Source organism: Dendrobates tinctorius, unplaced genomic scaffold, assembly GCF_039654945.1.
Source record: "Dendrobates tinctorius isolate UK_male_01 unplaced genomic scaffold, ASM3965494v1 ptg000032l, whole genome shotgun sequence".
Lineage (NCBI taxonomy): Eukaryota > Metazoa > Chordata > Amphibia > Anura > Dendrobatidae > Dendrobates > Dendrobates tinctorius.
In genome coordinates, this window is record NW_027361700.1 from 30,729,524 (window position 1) to 30,745,812 (window position 16,289).

A 16,289-nucleotide genomic window follows, 5' to 3' on the forward strand; every position below is an offset into this window, starting at 1 on the left:
ATGTGGTGATGCAAAAACTATTTTTACAATAAAAAGCGTCTTTCAGCGTGCGACAGCCGCCAAACATAAAAACTGCCATAAATCGTAAATCAAACCCCCCGTTATCACCCCCTTAGTTAGGGAAAAATAATAAAATTAAAAAAATGTATTTATTTCCATTTTTCCATTAGGGTTAGGGTTAGGGCTAGGGTTAGGGTTAGGGTTAGGGCTGAGATTAGGGTAAGGGGTGTGTTGGGGTTCGGGTTGGAGTTAGAATTGGGGGTTTCCACTGTTTGGGCACATCAGGGGCTCTCCAAATGCAACATTGCGTCTGATCTCAATTCCAGCCAATTCTGAGTTGAAAAAGTCATATGGTGCTCCTTCCCTTCCAAGCTCTGCCATGCGCCCAAACAGTGTTTTACCCCCACATGTAGGGTATCAGCCTACTCAGGACAAATTGCAAAACTATTTTTGGGGTCCAATTTCTCCTGTTACCCTTGGGAAAATAAAAAATTGGGGGCAAAAATATCATTTTTGTGGAAAAAAATGATTTTTTTTATTTTCACGTCCGAGCGTTATAAACTTCTGTGAAGCACTTGGGGGTTCAAAGTTCTCAACTCACATCTAAATAAGTTCCTTAGGGGGTCTAGTTTTCAAAATGGGGTCATTTGTGGGGGGTTTCCACTGTTTAGGTACATTAGGGGCTCTCCAAAGGCAACATGACACCCGCAGACCATTCCATCAATGTCTGTATTCCAAAACGTCACTACTTCCCTTCCGAGCCCTGACGTGTGTCCATACAGTAGTTTTCTCCCACATATGGGATATCAGCATACTCAGGACAAATTGGACAACAACTTTTGGGGTCTAATTTCTCCTGTTACCCTTGGGAAAATAAAAAAAATGGTGACTAAAAGATCATGTTTGTGGAAAAAATACGAATTTTTTATTTTCACGCCCGGGCGTTATAAACTTCTGTGAAGCACTGGGGGGTTCAAAGTTCTCACCACACATCTAGATAAGTTCCTTAGGGGGTCTAGTTTCCAAAATGGTGTCATTTGTGGGGGGTTTCCACTGTTTAGGTACATCAGGGGTTTTCCAATCGCGACATGATGTCCGATCTCAATTCCAGCCAAAAACGTCAAATGGCGCTGCTTCCCTTCCGAGCTCTGCCATGCGCCCAAATAGTGGTTTACCCCCACATATGGGGTATCAGCTTACTCAGGACAAATTGCACAATAACTTTTAGGGTCCTGTTACCCTTGGGAAAATAAAAATTGGGGTGAAAAGATCATTTTTGTGGAAAAAATATGATTTTTTAATTGTACCGCTGTACGTTATAAACTTCTGTAAAGTCCTTGTGGGTTCAAAGTTCTCACCACATATCTAGATAAGTTCCTTGGGGGGTCTAGTTTCCAAAATGGGGTCACTTGTAGGGGGTTTCCACTGTTTAGGTACATCAGGGACTCTCCAAACGTGACATGGCGTCCGATCTGAATTCCAGCCAATTTTGCATTGAAAAAGTCAAATGGCGCTCCTTCCATTCTGAGCTCTGCCATGCGCCGAAACAGTCGTTCCCCCCCACAAATCAGGTATCAGCGTACTCAGGACAAATTGCACAATAACTTTTGCAGTCCAATTTCTCCTGTTACCCTTGGTAAAATAAAAAAAATTGAACCTGAAGTACTTTTTTTGTGAAAAAAAGTTAGATGTTCTTTTTTTTTTAAATATTCAAAAAAATTCCTGTGACGCACCTAAAGGGTTAATAAACTTCTTGAATGTGGTTTTGAGCACCTTAAGGGGTGCAGTTTTTAGAATGGTGTCACTTTTGGGTATTTTCTATCCTATAGACCCCTCAAAGTGGCTTCAAATGTGATGTGGTCCTAAAAATAAAATGGTGTTGTAAAAATGAGAAATCGCTGGTCAACTTTTAACCCTTATAACTTCCTAACAAAAAAAATTTTTGGTTCCAAAATTGTGCTGATGTAAAGTAAACATGTGGGAAATGTTAGTTATCAAGTTTTTTGTGTGCCGTATCTCTGTGATTTAAGGGCATAAAAATTCAAAGTTGGAAAAATGCGAAATTTTCAAAATTTTTGCCAAATTTCCATTTTTTTCACAAATAAACGCAAGTTATTTGAATGAAATTTTACCAGTAACATGAAGTACAATATGTCACAAGAAAACAATGTCAGAATCACCGGGATCCATGGAAGTGTTCCAGAGTTATGACCTCATAAAGGGACAGTGGTCAGAATTGTAAAAATTGGCCCGGTCATGAACGTGCAAACCACCCTTGGGGGTGAAGGGGTTAACATGTGCCACCCTGCTTTTAAAGGTACCAAAAGTAATTGGACAATTGACTCCAAGACTATTTCATGGACAGGTGTGGGCAATCCCTTCATTATGTCATTCTCAATTAAGCAGATAAAAGACCTGGAGTTGATTTGAGGTGTGGTGCTTGCATTTGGAAGGTTTTGCTGTGAAGGAAACATGCGGTCAAAGGAGCTCTCCATGCAGGTGAAACAAGCCATCCTTAAGCTGCAAAAACAGAAAAAACCCATCCGAGAAATTGCTACAACATTAGGAGTGGCAAAATCTACAGTTTGGTACATTCTGAGAAAGAAAGAAAGCAAGCACTGGTGAACTCATCAATGCAAAAAGACCTGGGTGCCCACGGAAGACAACAGTGGTGGATGATCGCAGAATAGTCTCCATGGTGAAGAGAAACCCCTTCACATCAGCCAACCAAGTGAACAACACTCTCCAGGAGGTAGGCGTATCAATATCCAAATCTACCATAAAGAGAAGACTGCATGAAAGTAAATACAGAGGGTGCACTGCACGGTGCAAGCCACTCATAAGCATCAAGAATAAAAAGGCTAGACTGGACTTTGCTAAAAAAACATCTAAAAAAGCCAGCACAGTTCTGGAAGAACATTATTTGGACAGATGAAACCAAGATCAACCTCTACCAGAATGATGGAAAGAAAAAAGTATGGTGAAGGCGTGGTACAGCTCATGATCCAAAGCATACCACATCATCTGTAAAACACGGCGGAGGCAGTGTGATGGCTTGGGCATGCATGGCTGCCAGTGGCACTGGGTCACAAGTGTCTATTGATGTGGCACAGGACAGAAGCAGCCGAATGAATTCTGAGGTATTCAGAGCCATACTGTGTGCTCATATCCAGCCAAATGCAGCCAAACTGATTGATCGTCGTTTCATACTACAGATGGACAATGACCCAAAACATAAAGCCAAAGCAACCCAGGAGTTTATTAAAGCAAAGAAGTGGAATATTCTTGAATGGCCAAGTCGACTAGTCACCTGATCTCAACCCAATTGAGCATGCATTTCACTTGTTAAAACTAAACTTCAGACAGAAAGGCCCACAAACAAACAGCAACTGAAAACCACCACAGTGAAGGCCTGGCAGAGCATCAAAAAGGAAGAAACACAGCGTCTGGTGATGTCCATGAGTTCAAGACTTCAGGCAGTCATTGCCAACAAAGGGTTTTCAACCAAGTACTAGAAATGAACATTTTATTTACAATTATTTAATCTGTCCAATTACTTTTGGTCCCTTTAAAAACAGGGTGGCACATGTTAAGGAGCTGAAACTTCTAAACCCTTCATCCAATTTTAATGTGGATACCCTCAAATGAAAGCTGAAAGTCTGAGCTTCAACTGCATCTGAATTGTTTTGTTTAAATGTCATGTCCGCCATGTCTGTTTTGCTTCATGACCCCTGGATCGGTGTGCACGCGCATCTCATGTCTGCTATCCTGCATGTTCCCTAGAGCAGTGTGCACACTCACCTCATGACTGTTGAGCTGCGGGATGCCTGCGTTTCTGCTCTGCGCCTTCTGTGATCATCTCGTCATGTCTAGTATCCCTGATCATGTGTCCTTGCTATGTTCCAGCATAGGCTGGTTCTGCATTCGTCTCTGCATGTCGGAAACCCTGATCATGTGACCTTTCCTAGGATCCTGCATTGTCCGGTTCTGCAATCGTTTCTGCATGTCTGAAATCCTGATCACGTGACCTGCCTAGGTTTCAGCACTGGTTCTTCAATCATCCTTGCATGTCTGGAATCCTGATCATGTGACTGCTCCCCGTGATCCTGGAGGATCTGAACTGGAAGTTCTCCCCTGGTCCTGACCCGGAAGTGGAGGTGCTAATGCCTTATATCAGACCGCCCCTTCCTATGCTCAGGGCCTGAGTATTGTGTTGCTTCCCTGCATGGCTGCCTGGTCTGCTGGGTCGCTCCCTCTATTCTGTGCCCTTGCACTCTGCTCTGTCGTCTGTCTCTGCGCACGCTCCGTGCTCATATTCCGTCTCTTGTCTTGTCTGGTGTTTGTCCCTCGTGCCATGTTTTGTGTCTGCTCTGCCTTGCCTTGTAGTCCTTCTTTGCTCTGTGTCCGTTCTGTGTTTCGGTCTGTGTTTCCGTGCCTGGTTTCCTGTCTTACCTTGCTTTGCTGCTTCTTGTGCTCTGTCCCTGGCGTGCCCCTCGGTAGGCGCATTCCTCGCCCTGTACCTTTCCCCTGGCATGTCCTTTGCATGCGCAGGGTCCTGTCTATTACTCTGTGCCTTGTCTCTGATACTTCGTGCGCGCTTGCAATTTTTGTACTAGGCTTTGCCGTGCTGTCAGCACGCGTCTCTGTCCTGTACCTTTGCCTAGCCCTGCCTTGTGGCTCGGTGTACATGCCTGGTTGCCTGCCTGTTGTGCCTCAGCCGTGCCGCCTCTAGTCGTGCTCGCCTGTGTGCCTCAGCCGTGCCCGCTGTCCAGTGCTATAGTGGTCTCCGGCTGCGTGGCCGCAGCGATGCCGTCTTTAGTCATGCCCGCCTGCTTATACCATCGTCAGTACCACCTACCGGTGCTCCCAGCTGTGGTCTCCGTGCTCCCTTGCACGCACGCTGGTTCTCGCACTGTGCCTTTTCGTGCTACTCTTGCACAATGTCTTTTGCTCTCGCCGCTCTGCTCTGAACCCGGTCTTGCCTGCCGGATTCCGTAACCTGCCGACCGCTGCCTGAGGTCCGGACCTAGATGACTGCGGCCTGATGTCCGGAGCTGATGTCCGTAGCCAGACACCTGGACCTTGTGCCTCTCCCTGGCGTTCTCTCGCACGCGCAGGCCTCCGTCCTTGTACCTGTCCCTGGCATGCCCCTCGGCATGCGCAGGTCTCCGTTATGTGAATCTGATCCCGGCGTGTCTCCTAGCACGCACCCTGTTTTGTCTCCTAGTTTGTCTGCCGGATTCCTGAAGCCTGCTGACTACTGCCGGAGGTCTGGAGCCAGATGTCTATACCCTGATGCCTGGATCCTGTCAGCCCTTGCCAGCCTTCCGGAGTCCGATGCCCTCGCACCCTGTCTTGGACTTTGGCGTGCCCTTGCACGCACCTCGCTATATGGACTTTGTGTGTTCACATTTTTGCACCTGTGTTACCTAGAAGAGTTCCTCATGTCTTGGACCTCGGCGTGCCCTTGCACGCATCTTGCTTTATGTTCTTTGTGTGTTCACCTTTGCACCTGTTGTACCCTGAAGTGTTCCTGATTGAAGTTTACTTGAACTAATGCCTTGTCTCGTCTTGTCTTGCTTCCTGAGCCGGCTGTCTGGTCCAGCAGCCGTGGTGGCTCACCCCTTGGCCCTGCCCCTGCCACTCCCTGTATAGGGGGTGGTTCCTCACTAGGTCAGCTCGCCTTAGGTGGGTGGGTGCCACGGCCCAGAGGGTCCACTCATTCTAAAGAAAAACGACTCAGCTTAAGCTGAAGCTCGTCACATTAAAATTCATTGTGGTAATGTCTAGAACCAAAATTAGAAAAATGTTGTCTCTGTCCAAATATATATGGACCTAACTGTATAAGACCAGATCTGCTCCAACACATCTCGTTTCTTACAGGCGGCCATAAGCCCACAGTTTGGGTACTAGGGCATTCTTTTGATTATTGAGCATACAAAAGGGCCAGCATACGCCCAGGTGGAAAAAATTTTGGTTTCCCTGAACTGGAGGTCATCTGGAGAGGCATCAGAGGACTGCCGTGGCAGTAAATAGTCCCTGAAAAAGTCAACATCTCTAACACGGCCAAAGGGCCGGTGGTAATGGTATTGCACGCCGGCGGTAATGTCTTAGCCAGGAAAAAAGGTGCCGAGCTCTACACAGTGATGTCAACGGACATAGAGCGTGTTGCCTGCTTATTGCCGGATATGGTGGTGGTACTGTCGGACATAATACCACGAGCGGTCTGGCATGGAGCCAAAGATCCTAAAGCCATTGACAAATCAAGGAGAAAGATACTCAAAGATGGCTAAATTCGTCAGAAAAAACTAGGGCATCGTTGTTAGCCACCACGAGCTACAAAAAGACAATTCAAATTTACCGAGACCGGATGGCGTTCATACTACAGATATCGGGATCGATATATTTTTAACCAATTTACAGGATGGTGTTGAACAGGCCTTAATGTTGTTGTGTGGGGATTGGAGTCCTGTGTAGGTCATACACATGATCCTCTGTGGCGGTAGTATGGGGGGGGCAAAGGTTCGTAACCTCTCATCTGCTTACTTGCCCACCGTCAGAGACGGGGGCTTTCAGCGTTGACTCCATTGCGAATTTGTATTTGCTTCTCTCTGCAAAGAATTTAATAAACTGTGACCGACCTGTTCAACCCATCCAGGCCTGTTGTTTTTGTTCGTATGGGATTGATGGGAGGCGGGAAGGCACCGTTTACGTCATACGGGTCTCTGCAGTCTGGCCTACAGAAGATCATGATGAATCTGACGCCACAATAGGTCCATCATGTAAACAGCAGATATAATAGTTTCTTGAATGCTCCTCTACACCCTCCTGCAAAAAAAAACGATCATGGCAAAACGACCAATAATTTCACAGTACAAACTACATACATTGTTAAATAGAATTCTTTGTCCTGATGGGTATGGTGCAATTACTTTGAAAATCCATATCAGAATTGCTCTATAATCCAAATACTAATAAGTGAATGATGCAGTTGACATCACATCTACAGACCTTGGTCAACGCACATGCGCGACTGGCAGATATCTCACACATGTCGGTAGAATTTAGTAGGATTGAACAAATGCATGATACCTGCTGCCCATCGCACGCTGGGTGTATAACCTGTGTATGCTTGATGCCACCCTCTTTCAATGCAGGAGTGGAGCAGATTTACCCCTGCTTGAACCACGTCACCAACAAGCCTGTTTTCACCTTCCTAACCAGGCCAAATTTTCCAATTCTGATCAATGTCACTTTATGAAGTAAAAACTCTGGAACGATTCAACGGATCCCACTGATTTGCAGATAATTTTTTTGGGACACATTGTACTTGATGATGGTGGTAAATTTAGGCTAATATTTTTTGCGTCTATGTCTAAAAATATCGGAACTTGGCAAAAATGTTGAACATTTCACAATTTTAAAAACAAGATTTTTAGTTGCTTACCGTAAAATCTGTTTCTCTGAGCCTTCATTGGGGGACACAGAAACCATGGGTGTATGCTGCTGCCACTAGGAGGCTGACACTATGCAGAAAAAAGTTAGCTCCTCCTCCGCAGTGTATACCCCACCGACAGGAAGTAGGATGTTCAGTTAGTGAGAAAGCAGTAGGAGAAGCAATCTATAAACGAGATAAAAACCACAGAAAACACATATCCATACTGTAACAATATTATACAGTAAACCGTGCTATTCAACTTGGGAGGGTGCTGTGTCCCCCAATGAAGGCTCAGAGAAACAGATTTTATGGTAAGCAACTAAAAATCTTGTTTTCTCTATCGCTTCATTGGGGGACACAGAAACCATGGGACGTCCCAAAGCAGTCCTCAAGGGGAGGGAACAGCCAACAACCCCAATGTGGACGAGGAAGTCACCATTGTCACCTGCGAGGTCTTTTCACCCCGACCGGCACTTGCCGAAGCTAGGCAAAGGCTCTGAAAAACCTCATGGACCTGTGGAGAACATATGATCGCACTGCAGAGGTTCCAGAAGAAGGCCCAAAGAGTACCGCCAGGAGGACACACACTGCCCGGCCAGTGTGCGTCGTACTGAAAGGAACGCAGTCGTTCCTGAGCCGGCAACCTTACTAATGTCGACCAGATTCCGCGAGCAGACGCTGACCTGGAGGCCAGAGGACCTCAATACTTCAAGCCGGAGCTTGATAAGTACCGTTGCTGTGGCCAGGTAGCCTGATGAGAGAGCGCCACGAAGGAAAAGTTCGAGGCGGATGAAAGAAAGGGAATTTAGAGTGATGTAGAGTGGACCCTTGATCCACAGGAAGTGTACCACAGCTGCTATAGAGTCTGTGAGGCTCTAGGAGTGGTGGAGAACCTGAAAGGGAAGGCTACCAACTGAAAAGGAAAATGAACCAGTCCGTTGCAAAAGCAGATATCGGCAAAGTCCTGAAGAAATCAGGACCTGGATAAGAGCTTCATGGAAAAATCATGCGATTCACAGGAGGCAAATGCTGAACTAAGAAGAATGTTTTCCTGAGAACAAGGATGGACTCAATCCTAGATCCTGAAAAGGAATGCTGAGGAAAAATCGCTGAAGAACGACGAGGTTCAGCCTGAGGAAGGAGAGCGCTTGTCCTTCCGGTGACCTCCAATAATTTAGCATACTGGAGCCACACGGAAGGAACGGGAAGCTGGTGAGGGACTTCTTTGGAAAGAATTTCGCTCATGAAACAGAAAACCAAATGGACCCCTAGATGGGAACGATGAGGCGAAAACTCATGTTTCCTGCAAGAGAAAATTTTGGACAGTGAGGGCTGTCAAATTTTTGGATCGGTCCCCTGCAAGAATGCTCTGATGAGCAAGCTAGACCACGTGTCTATAGAACTTTGTAGCACGGGTGGAGACTAAGGCAGGACACGATATAGCGGCGGATGGTTTCAAGGTTGACCTTGCCAACTACTGTGTGAATTTGCCATTGGAATCTCTGAGGTATGCACTTCTGGGAGAGGAAGGCCGTAGAAGTGGGAGACTTGGAACCGGAGGGTTCGTAGTCGCAGAAGTAGTCTAATTTACGAAGGGCTCGGGAGGAAAGTGATATACTAAGGCGCCCTCTTGTTTGGAAACGGCTGAAGGCCGTTCTGTGAGAAAATGACAAGACCTGAGAACAGGCCACTGAGAACCTGCGAAAGAGCCGAACACTGAAAACGTACTGAATGGAACCAGGGGATAATCTGGATCTCATCTCCGCGATGTAGGATCAGGATGGCTATGAAAGACAACTGATTTGCTCGACTAAGGAGGTAGAACGTAGACTACTGGATGACTTTGAGATCAAAAGGAAGATAAACCCAGCATACCGGGATGAAGGTGGATATGGAAATAAATAGTGTAGCTGGACTTAGAAAAGTGATTAGTCGAGCCAGGAAAGTCCATGCAAAACATGGATTATGTCAACTGTAAGGAAAGTTGGGTCTAGGTAAATCAAATAGACACCAGAAGACAACTAGGCTGATGAAGGGCAGGAAATCTGTCTGACGATGTAAACGACCGAATCCATCCTGGACCCTCTGGAGCAGGGAGGAGATTACGGTGTGTAGACCCGCTAGTCTAAGTCTAAGACAACAGGATAACAGTGAAAAGATACAATACTAGCCGAAGGAAGAAACGCGTTATCACCACACTCATCCTTGGATCCAAAACTGGAGCAGCCGTCTACTCCGGTCGATGCTTGCGCAGAGTTAGATCCCACTCCTGTCTGAGGTGCGATACTTTTCCCGGTCACGGTCAGAAGTCACAAGTCTGAGCTGCTGGAGTCTTTACTCGGCGTCTGTAAGAAAGAATAGGTAAGTTACGACAGATAAGGAGCTTAGGTATTGTGGTAGCTCGAAGGCCGTTAGGGCAGGCTAGAAGTTATAAACTACTGTTTGCCAAACATTAAAGATAGTCGGAACACACCGACAGTAAAGAGCTTCTGGACAGTACAGTAAACTGATCAGAAGATGGCAAAAAAAACTCCTGTGGAGCAACTCACACTTAGGGTACAGAGCATGCTGCATTAAAACCGCGCCCATCCGTACCTGACACGAGAGAGTCTGACCCACCTGAAGGTGGAGTATCCAGTTATGTTGCTACCAAGATCCGCTCTGTGGGACAGAGATCCGTTCTGTTTGGACATGGTAGTGCTTACGTTTAACTGTTAACAAGCCACAGATGTTATTGACAATGAAATATGTAGCTGAGAGGTGTCTTTGACTCACCCGAAAGCGGCTTTTAACCGCAGCTGTAGCCCGCCATGAGCAATAAATGCCGGGACCTCACCTCGAGTGGCGATTAGGCGGGAGCTTAGGCAAAGGCTAGAGCGTCTGGCTCACCTGAATACGGAACAGAACACCAGTACCACTGAAGCAGTCAACCTCAGACACATCTCCACAGTAGTACGGCCGATTGAACTACTGTACCTGGTAGGTGATGCGTTTGCAGCCTGGATAGCGGTTATAGCCCAGCTGCAATCGGCTCTAAGTATCCTGTGAACAAATCAGCGTGGAGAAAACCCGGAGAAGAGTATAGGAGACCGCCATTTCTGAGTTGCGGAGCGGTCTAGGCCTGGATACCTGATGACATTAGGCAGAATAACGGCTTGTGTGTTGCGGTCTAGGTCTGGGAACCTGACGGCATTAGGCAGAATAACGGCTTGTGTGCTGCTGTCTAGGTCCGGGTACTTGACTGCATTAGGCAGAATAACGGCCTCTGTATTGCGGTCTAGGTCTGGGTACCTGACGGCATTAGGCAGAATAATGGCTTCTGTGTTGCGGTCTAGGTCTGAATACCTGACAGCATTAGGCAGAAAAATGGCTTCTGTGCTGCTGTCTAGGTCCGGGTACTTGACGGCATTAGGCAGAATAACGGCCTCTGTATTGCGGTCTAGGTCTGGGTACCTGACGGCATTAGGCAGAATAATGGCTTCTGTGTTGCGGTCTAGGTCTGAATACCTGACGGCATTAGGCAGAATAACGGCTTCTGTGCTGCTGTCTAGGTCCGGGTACTTGACGGCATTAGGCAGAATAACGGCCTCTGTATTGCGTTCTAGGTCTGGGTACCTGATGGCATTAGGCAGAATAATGGCTTCTGTGTTGCAGTCTAGGTCTGAATACCTGACGGCATTAGGCAGAATAACGGCTTCTGTGCTGCTGTCTAGGTCCGGGTACTTGACGGCATTAGGCAGAATAACGGCTTCTGTATTGCGTTCTAGGTCTGGGTGCCTGATGGCATTAGGCAGAATAATGGCTTCTGTGTTGCGGTCTAGGTCTGAATACCTGACGGCATTAGGCAGAATGGCTTCTGTGTTGCGGTCTAGGTCTGGGTACCTGACGGCATTAGGCAGAATAACGGCCTCTGTATTGCGTTCTAGGTCTGGGTACCTGACGGCATTAGGCAGAATAATGGCTTCAGTGTTGCGGTCTAGGTCTGGGTACCTGACGGCATTAGGCAGAATAATGGCTTCTGTGTTGCGGTCTAGGTCTGAATACCTGACGGCATTAGGCAGAATAATGGCTTCTGTGTTGTGGTCTAGGTCTGGGTACCTGACGGCATTAGGCAGAATAATGGCTTCTGTGTTGCGGTCTAGGTCTGGGTACCTGACGGCATTAGGCAGAATAACGGCCTCTGTATTGCGTTCTAGGTCTGGGTACCTGACGGCATTAGGCAGAATAATGGCTTCTGTGTTGCGGTCTAGGTCTGGGTACCTGACGGCATTAGGCAGAATAATGGCTTCTGTGTTGCGGTCTAGGTCTGAATACCTGACAGCATTAGACAGAATAACGGCTTCTGTGTTGCGGTCTAGGTCTGGATACCTGGCGACGTCAGATAGAATAATGGCTTCACGTGTTGTAAGCCGTGCCACGAAGTCTGTAGTAAAGTAGATTCTGACCAGTCAATTCTTCTGACGGTAGAACAGTAGGCCTCGGATCAGAAAGAGACTAAACACTACTCTCTGTTGTGCGCCATGGTTTCAACTTCTGGACCAGCGAGTTGTGGTCAGGTTCTTTATCCGCTGAGCCACAGCAGACAATTGCCAGGTAACACGGACTTCTATCTAGCTAGAAATCCGGCCCAACCCTGGAGACGTGAAGAGATATAAGCAGAATTAGGAGCTGCTTCTAACAGTATTAATCCAGCGTCCGGAGGGGGCTGCAGAAAAATGAAGGGCGAGAGTCTGTGAGCAGTAGATATGGGAGCTGTTGCTATGCCAGGACCCCAACGTCGTTATGTGAAGAAAAGGTTGAGACCTGCTCTGCTGAAAATCAAGGCACCTATCTGTAATGGCCGAAAACACAACAATCGTGTGAAAAATCAGATCTCCGCCAGACATACTGATGCACTAGAGACTGCGCGGCAGAAGATTACAATTACGCCAGTAAAATACACGACTCTAGAGTACTATTACGTCAGTGACTGTACGGCTCCAGAGACTGTACAACTGGGTCAACTGGGGGCTCCTGGACGATGGGAGAGGACCACAGTGGAGGAAGAGGAATTACACATGAGAACAATCCCACTAAGCGCTGCCAGAAGGTTAGGGGACAGGAGAGCCGATGAGGGAGTCAGTCTGCAGTGCAGCTACTTACGGCAGATGTCCTATAGGAGACATCATGGCTGTAGAGAGAGACAGGCAGGTCCCATAGATGGATGTGGCTCCTCTGTACCCCAGCCGGAAAATGGGGTCTGTTAGAAGACGCAGGGCAGAACGCGCGCGCTGTGAGGACGGCCAGAACACCGGGAAGCCCGCTCTCAGCTAAACGCGGGGCCCGGAGGAGCAATATGGTGGCGGCTCCAGCCCACAGAGGAAGCTGAGGGTAGTGGGCAGAGCCTGACGCCACACAGGAAGAGGAGATAAGGAGACACAGGCGGGAAAAAAGCCCGCCCGAAGCCGAGAGGAAGGGGGGCGGAGTCAGCACTGTAACTAGGCCCAAGATGAAGCCAGGACCTAGATTACAGCCAGCGGCCGGCAGCGTGGAAGGGGGGCCCGCGGAGGTCATAAAATAGCGCCAAACGGGTCCCCACAGTGGCGCCAGGGTGCTAAAAGTGGCGCAAACAAAGCGCCATGACGCCCCTTAGACAGGCATGCAAGGGGGCACAAAGAATAGGAATCCTGTGTGCCAAAACCCCTCTCTTCCGCAAAGGATCTGCAAGGCAGTGCTGAGGCCCCAGGAACCAGCCGGAAGGTATGAACTGCGCTAGCCGCCCAAACCACACTCTCTTTGAATAAAGGTTTTTTTGTTTTTTTTTCTCCTCTCTTTCTTCTTCTACCTTTCCCGTTTTCTTCTCCTCCAGCACCTGGGGGGAAAGAGGGAAAGCACCTCCTCAATCACAAAAATCGGACGTCCAGAATCCATGTTGCAGGACGTCCGTGTCTCTTTGACCGACAGGCTCTGGTGGGTGAGCGGGTGGGAGACGTAGGCAGGACCAGGTATTCTTTCTCTTGCGGATCCCCTAAACACGCGTCTGTGTTAGGGATTTTGGGGTCCTGCCGTCCAGACATATGAGGATACGGGGTGGCAGTACACGCCGTACTCATAGTCTGTGTGGGAGTACAGTAGTGACCATTCACACTGTATCCCTCCGTAAACCTGAAAAGAAACGACGCACGTTAGGTAGATAAGGGTCTAGTGAAAGACCCGTGTCCACCTCCTACTGACACTATAAGCTAAACTGAACATCCTACTTCCTGTCAGTGGGGTGTACACTGCGGAGGAGGAGCTAACTTTTTTCTGCAAGTGTCAGCCTCCTAGTGGCAGCAGCATACACCCATGGCTTCTGTGTCCCCCAATGAAGCGATAGAGAAATTTCAATTTTTATGCCCTTAAACCAGAGAGTTCTATTTACCATATTAGTTAAAGCAGCATCATTTTTTAAACATTTTTTATAGGAAGTTGGAAGGGTTAAAATTTGATCAGCAAATTCTCAATTTTCCAACAAGATTTACAAAATCTAGACCAAGATCACATTTGAAGGGACTTTGAGGGTCTAGATGACAGAAAATACCCAAAAGTTACACCATTCTAAAAACTGCACCCATCATAATTCTCACATTCAAGACGTTAATGAACCCTTCAAGTGCTTCACAGCAATTAATGTAGAAAGAAAAAAATGAAAATTTTACTTTTTCCCACAAAAATGTTGATTTAGCCCCAAGTTTTGCACTTCCACAAGGGTAGCAGGAGGAAATGGACCATCTAATCTGTGGCGCAATTTCTCCCAGATACACAGATACCCCATATGTGGGGGAAAACTACTGTTGGATGCCTGGCAGGGCTCAGAAGAGAAGGAGCCCCATTTCACTTTTGGAACACAAAATTGGCTGGAATGGATAGCGGATGCCATGTCGCATCAACACAGTTCCTGATGTATTTAAAAAGTGGAAATCCTCTACAAGTGACCCCATTTTAGAAAATAAAACCCTCAAGGAACTTATCTTGATGTGTGATGAGCACCTTGACCTCACAGGTGTTTCACAGAAGTTTATAATGGTGAGCCATGAAAATGAAAAAAATACATATTTCCAGTAAAAATGCTGATTTTTCCCCAAATGTTTCATTTTCAGGAGGGTAACAGGAGAAAATGGACAGGACAATCTGCTGTGCAATTTCTCCTGAGTACACCAATACCCCATACGTGGTGGAAAACTACTATTTGGGCGCACTGCAGAGCTCGTAAGGGAAGGAGCACCAACTGAATTTGGAACTCAATTTTGGATGGAATAGATTGCGGATGCCATGTCATATTTGAAGAGCCTCAGAGTTTGTTGTTCAATTTCTCCCGCATTAGCAAATACCATACATGTAATCAGGAAATACTTTTCATGCTCAGTGGAAAGCTCAGAAGGGAAGGAGCACCCTATTATAGTGTTGATTTTGTTATGATTTGCGGATGCCATGACCCACTGGAAGAGCCCCCCTGAGGTGTGAGAACAGAAGATCCCCTAGCCCATAATCTAGGGGTGCAGTGATCATATTGATACGAGTGTGTCACAGAATTGTATACCATTGGGCAGTGAAAAAACCTTCTTACCTTTTCACACTGGGAAATGGGTAAAGAAAAAAAAAGGCACCAAAATTTGACACGATTTCTGCTGAACGTGGAAATACTCCATATGTGGTTGTACAGTTACGGCTTAGCTACACGGAGAGACTCGAGAGGGATGGAGTGCCATTTGACTTTTGGAGAGCAAATTATCGTGCATAGTTTGCGGACTCCATAAACAGAGCCCCTAAGTGCCAGAAGAGCAGAATGCCTTCTTAAGAGAGCCCATTTTGGAAATTATACCACTCTAGGAAATTATCTACAGGTGTATCGACAATTTTGACTCAATGGGCGTTTTCAAGAAACAAACAGCAGTGGATGTTGACAAGTGAAAATTGCAAATTTGCCAGTGACATTGTAGTGCTCAGTACAATATGCCCAGTTTGTGCTTCTGGAGACATGCACCCGTAAATTAAGCAGACTCTCATTGCTACAGAAATTCCAAACATATGGATGCTAAATGCGGTTTAGATACACTGGGGCTCAAAAGGGAGAGGGGCATTTAGATTTGGGAGCGCGAAATTATCGTAGCTGGATTTCTTTTAGTGGGCACAGAGCCAAAGCACTTTTCCAGAGCTTCTATGTTGTCAATAACGTAGAATCCCCCTATATTTCCACTGACAGATGACTGAATTGAGTGGGGACTCTGGATAGAGTTAAAGCCTTAATTGTGAACGTTTTACATAGCGTTTGGGATGATTTTTATCCTGCGATCTATGCTGAGAACTTATATCAGGGGTTTCCATCTAAATATCCAAGTAACATGATTCAGATGACCCCCCCCCCCACACACAAGGGATCAATTCAGTATACGAAATGCACAAAACTGTGGCCGACGGCACTTTTATGCATGCCTAAAAAGATGGACACTGCCTCATCAAGGACAAGACAACGTCCACAGTACCTCCATCTACCTCATTAATGGGAATCTTCCTCCGGGTGTTCCGTCTGAATCATGTATTTCAGAGATTTACAAGGAAACCCTGGTGTAAGCGCTCAGCGTAGAGCGCAAGATAAATATGAGCTGAGCCTTACTGCCATCTTTGGGAGACAGAATTAACAAATCAACAGCAGGTGAAGAATTGGTTTTATTTTTTACGTCGTTCCTTGTGCTGTGTATGAGTGATTAGATGACTTTAATCTTTGGGTCGGTGCGATTACAGCGATTCCAGATTTATACAGTTTTTCTATGCTTGGCTGCTGTCACACACAACAGACACTTTCTCTAAAGTTTTGCATCATCATACTTTGAGA